Consider the following 11,864-nt stretch of genomic DNA (forward strand, 5'->3'; position numbering starts at 1 on the left):
TACACAATAATTTAAGCTAAGTATATACCTATCATAAATATTATACAAACACGCCTCGTGGAAAAAAGTATTAAATAAAAACAGAAAACAAATTAAATATACAAAACAAACAAAAAATTAAAAGAAAAAACAAAATCATAAATTTTTCATAATGTCATAAAATTTGTGTTTTTTTTAAAGATATTTTTTTTTGTTAAAAAATCTAGCTTTTACAAATGTAAGAATAAAAACTAAACCAAAATAGTTTATTCTACATAATATTAATTGACCAGTGACCAGATTCGATTAGAACACCTCTCTGTTATGAAAACATTCATCGCCTCTTCCACATTCATGCATCTTCTCATACGTACCCGCCGATTATTCCGACTCTTGATCTGATCGCTTTTAAGCATTTGACTTACTTGATCATGACAAGTTTTCCTCGACTTTTCTCTGCTTCTATTCTCACTAATCATACTACACTAATCTCATGAATTTGATTTACCGTTCTTTCCTCACTAACTCGTCACTAATGTCCAAACCACCTCAACACATCGTTATTAAATTTATCGATAATGGTTATCTCAGCCTTGCAGTCCTAAATTTTTTCATCATTCAAACATATCGCTCACTCCTTCCAACAAAGTCATATATCAAAAATTGACAATTTTCAGTTGTGCATGTTTTCGGAATGCCTATACCCCAGCAAGAAAATGTACTATATCCCAGCAAAAACGGCATATTTTTTAACTTAATATTTACCCTCTACAAGGCAGAAAGTGTTGTTTTTGCATTTTGGAGAAAATGTATTGTTTTATTTTTTTTTCTCACAAAATATTTTTCAAATGGAGAAAAAACATTCATGTTTTCCCAAAATGTTGCACAGTAAAAAGTTCATTATATTCTTAAACTTTAAACGATCACCTGAAAAATCAAGTTTTTTTTTATATATATGACGTTGTTGAAAGGAGTGAGCGATATGTAATATATCGTTTTATTTTTAATAAAATTAGTTCGAATGTGTAATTTTCATAAAGACATTCTTCATGTGATAAGTTTTAAGGAGTATAAGTTTTAAATATAAGTTTTCTTGATATGTTCCCAAATTTTTGAGTGTGTCCAAATACTTGTTCACAATCAAAATTATGTGAATAAAAATAACTGGTCAAATTATAAGTGACACCGAAAATAAAATATCATGTTCTCAGGCGTTTCCCAATAAGTGAAAAAATATACCGGGATTCGGATATTGCATACAAATAAAAGGGTCTCTGCCAAATAAAAGCTTTTCTCAATCCCACATAGATGGCTGTTGTGAACTCATATGTACTGTATCATGAGATTGATTAATATATTTAAAAGTTCCGAAAATTTGAGTAGTGTGGTTGACAATCATGGGTAGAATGGTGAATGTTGCACGTGTGTAAAGTGATCACTTAACCAACCTATGACACGTTATAAACCCGTTTATTTAAAGGTATTTTACAAATTCTTGGAAGTTCTATATATTTGAACCAATTTTTAGAAACAGTGAAGTTCTAGTGATTCAAAAACAATGTTTCAAAAAATTAGTTCATATATAAAGAAGAATTTGAGTGGTGTGGTTGTCAATAATGGATAGAATTGGTGAATGCTACGCGTGCGTAAAGTGATCACTTAAACCAGCCTATGACGGTCATCAGCCCGGTAAATGCCCAGACTTCTATATTCTTCTTCATTTTTGTTGAGATATCAAAATGCCTTTATATTTTATTCGCTCGGTTATTCAAATAGCAAAGAGACATTTCGCTCACTCCTTTCAAGAACGTCATAAATAAAAAAAACTCAATTTTTCAGGAGAACGTTTTTAAAGTTAAAAAATATAATACAATGTATTAAAAATAAATATCAATCCACTTATTGAACTTTTTACTGTGCAACACATCTTTTTAGGTAAAACCTGAAGTTTTTTTCTCCATTTGAAAAATATTTAGTATTTTTAAAAAATAATTAAACAATATCTTTTCTTCAAAATGCAAAAACAATACTTTCTGCCCTGTAGCGGGTAAATATTAAGTTAAAAATATACCTCTTTTGCTAGAGTATAGTATATTTTCTAGGCATTTAGAAAACATGCACAACTAAAATTTGTCGTTTTTTGATTTATGACGTTCTTGAAAGGAGTGAGCGATTTGAGAATCGACAAAAACCGGCGACCCTGAAAACGTGTCTGAGAATCGATCTATGGAAATGAGGAGAATTAATTTAATGCCTGCGTAATGTTTTACGGATTCAATATGCTTTCTTCGCGCGCGTCCGAGTCATACAAAATGGATGCTTCTTGATTTATTTGGGACGCCTTACGGTGACATCTGACGGTATCGGAATATATCAACCGGCCGAAAGTAAAAAATGGCGGTTGTATTGCTTACGTTAGTGGCAATTTCATTATGGCGGGAAAAGCGAAAATAAAAATACGTGGGCGGGAAAGAAGATCTGTCTTATACAATGTCCTCCTGCCATTTTATCGCGTTTCAGTGAACACTGAATGGATATTGAAATGGAAAGAAAATGTGGTGTACCAACATCGATACAACACTCGCTTATACGAACTGATTTGTATTAACGTAATGCTACAACTCTGTCGATTTAAGTAGTTGATCGATCGACATTTATTCACAACATTTTCTTCGTCTTCTTCTAAACCTAACAATAAAAAAGATTTATAAACTAAAAGTTCTGGCTTCTTTAATTTATTGTGTTTTTATTTATCAAAATTAAGTCACTTGAGGTGAAAGGTGCTTATAATTTGTAAAGCTCTTGCGTAAAATATATGTTCAGTATAAAAATGATTGAATGAAATTACAGTTTAATAAAATAAAATAAAGTAAGATTAGATATCCATTTTTGACATTGAAAACAAAAGAATCCTGTGTATTAACAGGGCTTATGACCTGCCATACGCTGATTAAGTGGTCACTTTACGCACGTAAAACATTCACCATTCTACCCATGATTGATAACTTCACTATTCATATTTTCTGAACTCCTAAGCATATCATTAATCTCATGACATTGTACATATGAGATCATTAGAGTCATCCATGGTTGGATTGTGAAAGCTTTTATTCAGCAGTATGAGATGTTGGGATGTTAAATTATTAATAGTATGTAGAAGGTTTCTCCAATATTTTAACCCTTCTCCGCACTGCAAGGGTGCATAGGGCACTGCATCATATGAACGTAGTGTTGATGAACATCTTGATGGTTATAAATATTATCATAACATTTTCGTATCCATATACTTGTTTACAAATCTGGGGTTTCCCCGCTTAGGGTTTTTTTTACATTTTGACATCTCAACGTGGTGAAGAAAAATATGAAAGTCTGCTTATTTACTAGGCTTATGAACTGTCATAGGCTGGTTAAGAGATCACTTTATATATGTTACATTCACCATTCTAACCATAATTGATAACCACACTACTCAAATATTCGGAAATCCATACCCTATGGTGCCTAGGGCACTGCATCTAATTGATACAGTGTTATCTTGATTGTTACTTACATAAAGGCAAAGTGATCGCTCTTGCCCTTCAGTGACCAGTCCAGGGTAATATTACATAAATATTCGAGTGAAAATTCACAAATATTTATTTTCACCCCCCCTCTTGGTCATCGAACACCGGACCTCCTGCATGGTAGCTTAAGACGCTAAGCATTACACCACAGAGGCAGATAAATTATGCCCAAAATTATTCGATATATTGTTTCGTAAATTTAAGTAGTGTGGTTGCCAATCTTGGAAGGAATGGTGAATGACAAGTCATGAGCCCTGTAAATACCCAGAATACCATATTCTTCTTCATCTTTGTTGGGATGTCAAAATGATGGACATTTAATTTAATATTTTTTAGTATTCATTTTTTTGATAAATGGATCGACAAATTGAAGGATTTTTTCTTCTAATCTACTTGAGTACCATTTCATTTTCATAGACGTTAAATACACAAAAATGAAACGAACGATCGCAGTTCATCAATCAAAGCTTCCTCGCAAAACGTGAGTACTGAAATTAACTGAGAGTTTTCTAAATGAAAAACAAAATTCGGGTCACTATTTTCAACAAAACAAATCATACGACAGTCTTAAGAAATTATTCATTCGACTTCATTTATCATTATTCCTTTCATTGGAGTCTTCCATGAAATTCCCACATTTCCCATTCGTATTGAGGGTTGTTCTCCATCCCTCTCTCTCTCTCATCATAAGCCGCCATGTTTGGAATATGATATATGTGATTTTGACAAAGTTCTACGTTGCTCGGATCTTATTTTATCTGTCTTTCTATACAAAGTTCTCCAGAAAGTCTTTCATCACATTTCTTGCCACGTTCCTACAGACAAATGCCTTTATCGTCTCGGCGCTATTCTTGTGTATATCGATTTTTCTTTTATTTACTTTAATAACGTTGTCTGTTAAATTGACGTCACGGCCAACTTCTGGAGTCGCTTTCCCGCTTCTGGGAAGAAAAGTTTTTGTAGCAGCTACGACAGAACTAATAAAAGAATATCGGTATGGCGTGATTACATTACGGATAATGTTATGCTTTGATAATAATTATAAGGAACTGCGTGTTAGCCGACCTAAGCAAAAAATAGACTTTGAAAGTTAGCTCTTGGCAAATATCGTGTTACTTAAACCAACTAACTAACCATCATGCCGCTTCCCCACAAGGTTTGGCAGAGAGAAAAGAAAGTCACACCAATTAGTATTTGCAAACAAACTACGCCTCTTCTACAAACATACTATTCTTCTCCGTCTTACACCTCATTACTGAGGGTTGTGACCCTTGCAGAAGCAATGAATCTTCTCCAGTTATCCCTTGACTGCGCTGCACGTAGCGATCCAACCACTGGGGTGCCTGCTGCTGCCTTAATTTGTCCATCGTGTGGGGGATCTTCCTCTCCCTCTCTTTCCCTCCAGGCCACCGATCACAACTAGTCGTTCCAGGCTATCCTCGTTGCCACGCGCAACGTGTCCAAAGAACTGGAGAATCCGTCGGGTACAGATATTGGCCAGAGTCAAGCCATCCAAGCGTAGTTCCTGGCGAATGGACTCATTGGTGCGTCTAGCTGGAATTCGGAGCATGCGCCTCCAACACCACATTTCGAAGGCATCAATTTTTCTCCTTTCTGCTAAACATACTGTTACTTGTACATTATTCTTCAAGTGTCGTGTCGGGTCCTCTCGACGTTGACTATTACCCTATTTTGCCCAGTCCAAAACAGCTTCTTGACGTTCCTCATACACATCTTCCGATTATTCCAGCTTCTGACTTCACTATCTTTTCCAAAGTTCCCCATTTACTACTATTTTATGGCGTATGCTCCGAACTTCATGGACAGCTAGACGCACCAACAAGTCCAATCGCCAGGAACTACACTTGGATGGCTTGACTCTGGCCAATGTCTGGCCAAGGTACACTACGAATTTTTCAGTTCTTTGGACACGTTGCATGTAGCAATGAGGATACTCTGGAACGACTGGTTGTGATCGGTAGCCTGTAAGGAAAGAGAAGGAGAGGAAAATTCCCCAAACGAGAGACCGATCAAGTTAAGGCAGCAGCAGGCACTCAGTAGTTGGAGCGCTATGTGCAGTGCAGTCAAGGGATAACTAGAGAAGATTCATTGCTTCCACAAGGGTCACAACTCTCAGTAATGAGGAAAGAACGGAGAAGAAGACTATTTTACATCCAGATCTACATTAATCTCTAGCAAAAACAATGATTTTACAATGTTTGATTGCATCACAATACGTGTCACAAAGTTAAATAATTACTGTAATTAAATTTAAAAAAATAATAAAACCTTTATCCACACCACAATGGTGCATAGGGCACTGCGTCATATAAATGGAGTGTTATCTTGATCGTTTACACATGAAGAAAGGGTGATCAGCCCTCCGCTTCAGGTACTAGTCCAGGGTAATATTGAATAAATATGACTGAAAAAATCACTAATATTTATTTTACCCCCCTTGGCAATCGAACCCGGGACCTCCAGAACGGTAGCCGAGTGTGCTGACCATTACACTACGGAGGCAGTCACTGTTATTAACCAATTAAATATTAAATTTGAAACAATAAATCAAATTGATGAGTTTTTAAGTGACGAAAATGAACGTGTCAATCGATATAATTAATTATATGGTCTGTTGTAAGTCAAGGAAGTTGAAAACTTTCAACAAACTCCTTGTAAGTAATTTAATCATTCCTTTTACACCCACCTGACTTTATTTTGATTAATTATGCCATAAACACTTTCTAGTTCATGGGATATTTCTAGAAAATTTAATGAAATGCTTAAGCTGTCAATTCATTTCAGGAAGTGCCTATGCTGAGATTTTATTATAAAGTTAGGACGTAATTCCGTTCACATCAAAATCTAATTTCATTACGTCCAAAGGAATTACTTAAGGTGAAATTAGCTGTTGGACCTTTCTTAATTTTATGAAACTTGGCCACTTTTTGATTCAAAGAGTTTATTTACTTTATAAATATAAATTTGAATGGATAATGTTTTCTCGCATTGTGATAAACTTGGATGGAAACTCTGAATTAATTAAGGAACATACCCCGATACGGGCGAGCGAAAAGTTTTAAATTCATGCCATATTTTATTTCATAATTTTGGGTATTATCTTCAATCCGTTTGCTTTAACATAAAAAAACGTTGCATTCGAATACGCGTGTGTTTTTTTTATTATTTGTTTGCAATGGCAGGGCCATCTGTTGAAGATAGTATCAATACCACAAATGCAAAATTAAACATTACGTCGCGGTTTTGAAAAAAAGAGTTCAGAGATAAGCGGTTACATTTTTTTTTTCAATTTATATTATAAATAAAAGTCAAACGCGGACAACACGTTTTGCGCACAGAATTGTATATTTGAGAGTACACCCTTACAGTGTAATGTGATCACTTAACCAAGCCTATGATATGCCTTGTAATTACCCAGACTTCCGTATTCTGTTTCATCTTTATTGAGGTATCAAAAGTTTGTAAAATTAATCCTATATCGAGAAAACTCACATTTGTAAATAAGTATTTGGACACACTCAAAATATTGTGTAATCATTATTGAGCAAAAGTTAGTTAAATAGCAAATTCAAACCACCAGCTGATTTTTTTTTTTTAATTAAACAAATTAACAACATTTTGACTGTGTCCAAATACTTGTTAAAAAAATCTGGATTATCTCCAATTACAGGAGTTATTTTCATATTATTATTTTTTGACATCTCAACAAAGATGAAGAAGAATATAGAAGTCTGGGCATTTACGGGGCTGACGACCGTCATAGGCTGGTTTACGTATGTATCACTTTACACACATGTAACATTCACCAATTCTACCCATTATTGACGACCACACTACTAAAATTCTTGGAAGTTCTGTATATATGAACCAATTTAGACACCTTGTTCTTGAATCACTAGAACTTCACTAGAGACATCTATTGGTGAGATGTAAATTATACCGCTTATTAAGTTTTATTTATTTACACATATCTAGTCCCGAAAATTACAGTTGTTTTCGAAACTAGTCGTGTGTAATGGCTCAATAAAACTCAATAAGTGGTATTATATATATTAAATTGAAAAAAAATCTACATGTTATTTCACACCAAATCAATGAATAATACCTCTAGTTATTGCTGTATTTTACATCTTTGGGATCAAACCCTATGTTTTTGTGACCAGTGACAGATATAGAGTAGTCTACTTGCAAACCACGTTACGATAAAAAAATAAAGTTTTTTAACCAATGGTGGCAGCCAGTAGAATATTAAATTTTATACCGACTTTTTTAAGAGATTTTAGAAAGTGAACTGTCGATCGGCGTAGCGAGTTTTGCAAGCGTATTGATTTTTCTATTCAAGTTTAGTCTTAACTTAACGATTTTTGGCAGATAATGTTAAACATGGACGTTAATATTCCTAATTTTTCACCGATTGGAACGATTTTCTATTTTTTTTTAAACAAAAAATGGTTTGTAAGTGGACTACTCGTATATCTGGTCACAAAAACATAGGGTTTTTTAGCCAATATTAAATCTTATACCGACTTTTTTAAAAGATTTTAGAAAGTGAACTGTCGATCGGCATAGCGAGTTTTGCAAAAGTATTGATTTTTCTATTCAAGTTCAGTCTTTACTTAACAATTTTTGGTAGATAATGTTAAACATGGACGTTAATATTCTTATTTTTCACCGATTGGAACGATCTTCTTTTTTTTTTAACAAAAAATGGTTTGCAAGTGGACTACTCGTATATCTGGTCACAAAAACATATGGTTCGATCCCAAAGATGTTAAATGTAGCAATAACTAGTGGAATGACATGTTGATTAATTTTTTTTTAAAGTAAATACTTGTATAGTACCACTTATTGAGTTTTATTGAACCATTACCCAGGACCAGTTTCGAAAACAAATTTGCAAAGACAGTCCATTCACGTCTTACGATTCGCACGAATTATGACATTTGACATTCCGAGGCGGGTTCTCCGAGCGATGAATCAAATAAAATAAATTTGTCCTATTTTCTTGGAAAACAGATGGCGCTTTGAATTGAACCAGTGAAATTATGTTTCGCGTATTCTTCTGCCACAGCTGGTAGATATGTTATGAAAAACCTTAAGCGTCAGCGAAAAATATATTAAAATCCTACAGTAAATTATAGGGGCACGAAAGTTTTAATTCCATAGCTTTTTTTTCGAATCACGTCTTGGAATTGATATGAATGTGTATACCATCTGCAGATGATGAATCCTTGCTATAATTATTAAACAAGGAAAGATACTTAAAATACTTAATACTTCGTACTGATTTATAATATTGATTTATAATTTGTATTAATCAGTCTTGATAAAGAAGCGGTTAGCTTCGAAACCGGTAGACATTATAATTAAGTTATAATAAAATATTCATAGTGATTTCAAAACAAAGTTACATTTTAATTAAAAATGGAGAATCACAAAGTAAAATTAACTTCAAATATAAATTATATCCAAATTATTGTTTTTTTTTTTATATAAGATAGGCATCCATGAATTACGAAGCTATTAAATCAAGAATATTAATTACGGATTAATTAAATCAAGAATATTCCAAAGCACTTGTACCTGCAAACATAGAGCGAGTCAAGGCAAGATTTAATTGGTTTATATATAGTACATACACAAGTTTTGAGCATATGAAAACCTAATTTCTCTCTACAGGGAGTGGACATGAAACGGAATTTAAAATGATACCATACAAAAAAGGATTTTCCTGGTTTATTTGAGAGATAGTTAAATGAATTTTCATGTCGTATTAGAAGACCTTTCCTTCTTTGAAGGAACTTAACATAGTTATAATCAAAATATTGGATAACATGATATACAGATAACTTAATTTTACAGAAAACTTTGATGTAAGTACTAAACAGTTTGAATTATTATTTTTAAGAAATACTATTAACAGCAAGGCTTCAAATATATCTTCTTTAAAAATTTGACACTACCTTACCTATCCTTAAATGGTTATTATTTAAATATTCATTTTTTGTTTTGTTTTGCAATGGTGCATAGGGCACTGCATTATATAAACGCAGTGTTATCTTGATCGTTAACACACGAAGGAAAGGTGATCAGCCCTCCGCTTCAGGTACCAGTCCAGGGTAATATTGAATAAATAAGTCATAAAATCACTTATATTTATTAGACCCACCTCTGGAAATCGAACCCGGGACCTCCAGAACGGTAGCCGTTACCTCCATTACACTAAAGAGGCGGACTTAATTTTACATATTCAATTTACATAATTTTATCAAAAACTGTTTGAACTATTATTTTAGACTTTATTGATTGTTCCCTATATCTTTCCTATATTCATCTCCTTCAAAATCTGTAACTTTGGATGTATCAACATTCATAAGCACAGACATACTTTCCTTATTCATATTACACACTTATTTTACCAACGCCTGCAGATCTTCTCTGCTATTGACAAGCACCATCACAGCATCGTCAGCATATGGTACAAAAGGCAATAAACTGTCAAATTGTTCATGTTGGCTCCAGTATTTAACTTTCAGTTTTTTCATGTTATTATCCATGGATAGATTACACAGACACGGTGACATTACACATCCCTGATGTTAATCGGGATGTGTAATGTTACCATTATAATTATTAAACCTGGATAAAAATAAACCTTTTACAATACGTGCAAGGTTTTCCTCGTACAAAACTGCAATACCTTGGATAAATTTACTGCTTACTCTTAACTTGGATAATATTTTCTTAGTTTTGTTCTATGATCTCGATCATTACCTTCTGTAAATCCACAAATGTCCTGGTTTGGCGTGGAAAAAAACTTTTGGTTTTTGCCACGGTGACATTACACACATCCCTGTTTTATGCTTCAAAGAGATGTTAAACCAAGATGAAAATGGACCACTTACCCTAATGCATGCAGTGCTATCCTCGTACAAGCCTGCAATGCCTTCGATGAATTCACTTCTTACTCAATATTCAGATAATACCTTCCATAGTATTGTTCTATCAATTCGATTATACGCCTTCTGCAAATCTAATAATGCACAGAAAAGTCTTTGGTTTACAATTAACTTCAATAAAAAATTATCACTTAAACAAAAATGGCATCTTCTGAGGAATTTTCACCAAAAACGTTCAATCAAAACAAACACAACAAATCACAAGTATGTTAAAAAGTATATTAATTAAGCTTTTTATTGAGCAGAAACTCTTTTATGAGGATAAAAATAAAATGAAAAATACTCCTATAATTGGAGATAATCCAAATTTGTGAACAAGTATTTGGACACACTCAAAATGATGTAAAGTCTATCTAAGTAATAAATGGACACTCTTAGACATAAATCATCCGAAATTTAGGAAGTAATAATCTTTTTACGTTTATTGTGTATAAAAGAGTGAGCGACATTTTATTGCGAGATATTCCGAGGCACTTCTAAGACTTAAATCTAATATTTCATTTGGCAATGCAATAAATATGTCGATACAAAATTTACGACCGCAAATTCGACTCATTTGCGTCATGGAAATTCTCCTCTGATTACTTTTTCATTACGCCGGTATTCCAACATTTATTAGGTATCCAGGTCGACAGCGCGAGAGATAAAGGTAGAGGGAGATGTTCCTCCCTATTGTACAATATTTTCCTTAAACATGAAAAATGTGTCGCAACAATGAGACGTCGTCAGCAGTCGGGGTGCGTCAGGAATGAGTGATGGGGACTGTGAATTGGCGGTGTCTGCCTTTTCAAGCCTCACACGATACAACAGACGAAAACAATGTAATAATGCCGGCTACATTGTTTCCGAACGCATTATTTCAACCATTTATATTGATACACAACGTAACACACCCCCAATAAATAAATATTGAAGCGAAAAAACATATACTAAATTTTCGTCAGTAATAAAAAAATGTTCTTCACCACAAAATTAGCATAAAATGAGGATTGGGCACTTTTATACCTAGTGAAGTTCTAGTGATTCAAGAATAATGTTTTGAATAATAACTTCTAAGAATTTGAGTAGTGTGGTTGTCAATAATGGGTGGAATTGGTGAATATTACACGTGTGTAAAGTGATCACTTAAACCAGCCTATGACGGTCGTCAGCCCCGTAAATGCCCAGACTTCCATATTCTTCTTCATCTTTGATGAGATGTCAAAAAATAATACATTTATACCATTTCTAACTCTTATACGTACCTACCCAATGGTGTATAGGGCACTGAATGAAATCGATGCAATGTTTAGAGCATATCGTTAATTTTATGATCAGTCTCACGCTTCAATTGCGAGTCGAG

The sequence above is a fragment of the Brachycentrus maculatus genome, unplaced genomic scaffold, assembly GCF_059751285.1.
Source record: "Brachycentrus maculatus isolate JH-2025_06_01 unplaced genomic scaffold, ASM5975128v1 h1tg000264l, whole genome shotgun sequence".
NCBI classification, from domain to species: Eukaryota; Metazoa; Arthropoda; class Insecta; order Trichoptera; family Brachycentridae; genus Brachycentrus; species Brachycentrus maculatus.